Here is a 5,000-nt window from a genome sequence, read left to right on the forward strand (position 1 = left end):
ATTCACGGCTGAGGTTAGTGAAGTATTTTCTTCCGTGGACTTTTTAAACTTGTTTTCATTTCCTTGCCGCGGAACGAGATTATTCCTTTGGGAGCCAAACTCTTCTCTAAGCTGGATGAAGTTAACTCGCCATGGAAAGTTAATTCGGATTCTGAACAATACATATCGTTCCTGAGCCCCTTCAAAATTATCACATAAAAAAAATCCACTTTCTTCTTTTTTTCTTGTATTAAGATATATGTATGATTTCATTTGAACAATATGATCCAAGACATTCGAAGAACTTAAAAGACGTCATATGAAATTAATAAAAAAAAATAAAAAAATACAAGAACGTGATTTTCGTCCACTTTTCTTCTCCCCTTTGTACTAATATAATAGCCTGAGGTAACGCGTTCCACTCTCATAACAGGGCTCTTTGTTGGAACAGCCAGGGTCGTGTAAAGAACGGATTATAGACAGAAGGTTTCGAAGGGGAGGTCCAGCGTCCACATGATATTGGTCCAAACATTAATTTCCAGGCTGAGTTGACGCTGGTCTTAATGGGTCTGATGGAGGACTTGCGGATAACGGACAGCTGACAGGCGTGTGTGTGGCTGAACACTGAAGTTTCGTATGATCTACTGCCCTCTTGTCGGTGAATAATTATTGTAAGTTTCCGTAAGGAGACGAACCGTGCGTTTTGCGATCAAGGGGGATGAGTAGGCCTATGTGTGTGAATGTTTGATTTATATAAGGGTATATATGTTTGTTCATTTGTGAGATGTTTTTTTTCAGTATATTCAGACCTGCGCACAGATTCAAACAAATATTGTATACACACACACGAGCAATTGTAAAACAATAAAACGTGCACAATTCTCGGCAAGAGTGACAGCAATACTACCTTCCGAAACAATAGAACAATTCAACCCGTGCTGGCAGAGTTCGCCCAGTCCTTTCCCATGAACAAACAAACCTCTACTCGAATTTGTAGTTTTCAGAACAACTTATCGCAAAATTATGAACTCGTGAACCTTTGCCCCAGCAACTGAATCTAAGCCTAACACCCAGGAGGTTAAGAAGCAAGAAAGAGGAAAGGGAACGGGGGAAGAGAACGGGGAAACAAGTTGACTATAACTCCTCTTACACATAAAAGCGACATTAACAACTCTCAGCTGAAAGACTTGGCTAGTTTTCCTTTGACAATGGAGAGTGGGTGGTTGATGGTCATGCCTTGGGAACAGTAAGATCTACCCCCCTCCCCCCTCCCTCCCCGCTTTCCCGCTCATACATATACACCTAAAGGCGTTTGTCGGGTTCCTTGTTCGACGCTGGTTCCTGTGGTCGCTGCACTTTAAGGAAGAAAATCACAAAAGCTCTCCCAGGACTCTGGTTCCTGCTTAGTGATGCCAGAATATCAAATGACTCGGATTAATGCAGGTTAAACTCTAGTGCATATGCCAATATCAAAAAAAGAAAACGAAAAAGAAGAAAAAACACATAGAGAGCGAGAGAAAGAGAAGTACGGTGGAGTTAGGGGCAGACAGGTGGGTAGATAGAGGCAGACAGACAAACGGATAGAAATTAATAAGGTAATAAGGTAAGGTACTAAGGAAGAGTGAGGCGTATAGAAGGAAAGAAAGAGAGAGAGAGACTTAAAGAGACATAGAGAAAGTCATAGGAGCATATCTACCCCGTCAACCTTATTACCTTAGATAATTTTAGGGCCAGACACAAAAGGTGCGTCGCCCATTCATGGGGTGTCATTACCGTCACCCGAGTGGCTGACGAGTGCAGATTCTGGCGAAGCCGCAGTAAAATGAACATTAATTCGCGCTCATGGCCACGTGTGTCAGGAATGAGTAGCAGGCTCATCACGTTGCCCAGCTTTTACGAGGGGGGAGGTAAGTGTCGAGGGCCTTACATAGAGCTTGGTCGTCCCGCGGCTCCGAACGCAACGCCGTTATGCTTATTGACTTCGGATACTTAGTGCTGCGTGTGGTTTTAATATGTGGATAGGATGAGTGTGATTATTTATGTGTGTGTGTTTGTGTTTGTGTGTGTGTTTGTGTTTGTGTTTGTGTTTGTTTGTGTGTGTGTTTGTGTTTGTGTGTGTGTTTGTGTTTGTGTTTGTTTGTGTTTGTGTGTGTGTTTGTGTTTGTGTTTGTTTGTGTTTGTGTTTGGCTTTGTGTTTGTGTGTGTGTGTGTGTGTTTGTGTTTGTGTGTGTGTTTGTGTTTGTGTTTGTGTGTGTGTTTGTGTTTGTGTTTGTGTGTGTGTGTGTGTGTGTTTGTGTGTGTTTGTGTTTGTGTGTGTGTTTGTGTTTGTGTTTGTGTTTGTGTGTGTGTGTGTGTGTGTGTGTGTGTGTTAGTGTGTGTGTGTCAGTGTGTCTATGCAAGTGTATTTCCCGTTTTGGTCTAATAAACGTAATCTTAATCTGGCTCTAGTCACATTTTCATATAAATGACAATTAAAAAGGGAGTTATTTGATATGAGGCAAGGTTAATACAGACTTGTATGATTTAGTAATAAGTCTTTTGACCATGAAGACTTGCAATGCAGTTTAGTTGTAGTAAACCCGGCGAATTAATGTTAACTCGAACTAAGCAGCATACACGTGTAGCTCAAACATGTCACACACATGAACGCGCACAAATAAGTATAGCTTTTGATAAATAATGAAACTTTACATTAATTATAGCATGCGCTTAATTGCATATCCGTAAATGAATAAGTTTCAAAGGCTGAGATCCGCATTTATTTTTTGTAGGAAACTCAGGGTTTTGATTCCTTTTTTTTCAATTTACAAACTTGAACGCTAAGTTAAAATATGTATGCTGGCATGTGGATGAATAGATTGAGAAAATTAGATGTGGAAAAGATATAGTACATATGTGTGTGTGTGTGCCTGTGTGTGTATGTGTGTGTGTGTGTGTGTGTGTGTGTGTGTGTGTGTGTGTGTGTGTGTGTGTGTGTGTGTGTGTGCGAGCGCGCGTATGTGTGCGCGGACGGGCTTTAATCTCATCTATCCATGAAGGATTCTTAATAATTCACTGCCATTTCAAGCAAGGAGCTAGCATTTCGCTAATTAAATCAAATATCAACAAGAAAGTGAAAGGAAAAAGTAAAAAGATATTCATATTCGCAAACAGCTTCCGTACTGCACAGCCATCATGCTGAGTGTAAACAGTATGATAAATAAGGGACGGTTTTCACATACACTAAAAATAGCCTTCTCCCCTTGGCTAGTGGGTCCGACATGCCGAATTCCTGGGACAAGCGGGAGAAATTTATGCACTCCGTCGGCAGATATGTGGATCAGGGCAGTGCCGAAGCCTTGGGATGAAGAGGCGGGTGTGAAAATATATCCGATTCAAATGTTCGAAAAAAAATAAAGATAAACAGAGAGAAAGGAAGAAAGTAGAGAAAGGAAGGAGCAGAAGAAGAAAAAGAAGCAAAGGAAGAGGAAGAAGATCAAAGGAGTAGAAGAAGAAAGAAAAAGAAAGAATGACGTTGGAGGAGGGGGACGAGAAGAAATGGAAAAAAGGAGATAATTAAAAGTCGAAGAAAAAGAAATGTATATCTTGTAAAATTCTAATGCAAATAATTCAGTTACAATTTGCCATATACCCGCTACAAATAAGTGAAATGTCAGTCGCCAATGGACTTATACCATTAGCTCTAAGGAAACGGCCCATCCACACAGTAACAGAATCATCAGTTTAGAAATCTATCATTCAAATTAACCAAGAATTAATCGTTATTGTTAACACAACACAGCAAAAGAAGAGGATTATCATCATTCTTCAGATAAGAACTACTGAATCGGTTGCTTATCTGTGTGTGTTTATACTATATATGTGCGTTTGCGTGTTATGAATATATCATCCGTGTTCCTAAAGATTTAATTTGGTGAATTTGTCTTAGCTAATTGTGGCTTGCTTTTGTTAGATTAAAACCATTCTGGCGAGCGAAATGTGAATTTCTTTTTCTTTCTTTTTGAGTCAGGTCATAGTACTTCCGGCGAGCCCAAGGAAGATGCATACATTATGCAAATGAGTCTGTAGAAATCCATACCAACAAGAGAGAGAGAGATGGAGGGAAGAAGCAGTAGAATGTAAGGATGGATATGATGGAAGGGGGAAGGATGGAGTGAAGAAGGTAGGGAAGAGCGAGGGGGAAAGGGGGAGATCGAGATGAAGAGAGAGGGTAAAGGGCAGAGAGAGAGAGAGAGAGAGAGAGAGAGAGAGAGAGAGAGAGAGAGAGAGAGAGAGAGAGAGAGAGAGAGAGAGAGAGAGAGAGAGAGAAGGGGGGAGAGTATAACCACTACAGCAGAAAACGAAGAAAAATATAAAATCCTTCGACGAAAAAATATAATGAACTATAATGAAATATAAGGAACGAATAAATGTCAAATAAATAAAACCTATTTTTTACATCAAATCTTTGAGTTCTGAGAAGCATCTCAGGCATAAGAACAACACTTGATTTTTTTGGTCCTTTTTTCTGTCAATAGCGCTGGTACCTGATGTAAGGTTCAGTTTTTCATTTATTTTCTTTTTCAACTTTAACATTATTAGTGTTATCATTAAAATTATGATCATCGTTATTATTGTCATTATCATCTTTATTGTTTACATCATTATTGTGATTGGTGTTATTATAATCATCATCATATCTATCATTATTATTACGAGTACCATTAGCCAGCCAGCTTGGCCGATAGATATACATAAGTAGATAGCTAGGTAGCTAGACGGATAGATTAATAAATATATTCCGTACATACTGGGCATATAAAAAATATAACGGAATATTACAACCATGGAGTCAAGCTCCACTTGACAGTAAGACCGACCAGAGACTGAAATGTGTTATGTATCTGTTGCGTCCTGGTGGTGTTTTAGTTTCATAGTGACTGGTCCTTGCATGGGGCTGATCATTGGGACCTAATTTTTGTTTTTTAGATTTTTAAAGACATCGTGATCAAAAAGGAAACACAGAATTTCCTGAATCTATT

At 39.5% G+C, this 5,000-nt stretch overlaps 1 protein-coding gene across 14 annotated transcripts in view; it reads right to left on the reverse strand.

Moving 5' to 3' along the window:
- LOC122247314 (uncharacterized) overlaps positions 1–5,000 on the reverse strand; it is a 464,627-nt gene that overhangs the window by 96,732 nt on the left and 362,895 nt on the right. The window lies entirely within an intron of this gene.

This window comes from Penaeus japonicus, unplaced genomic scaffold (genome assembly GCF_977035675.1).
Source record: "Penaeus japonicus unplaced genomic scaffold, GWHDUDI00000001_assembly GWHDUDI00000015, whole genome shotgun sequence".
In the NCBI taxonomy this organism is placed as follows: domain Eukaryota; kingdom Metazoa; phylum Arthropoda; class Malacostraca; order Decapoda; family Penaeidae; genus Penaeus; species Penaeus japonicus.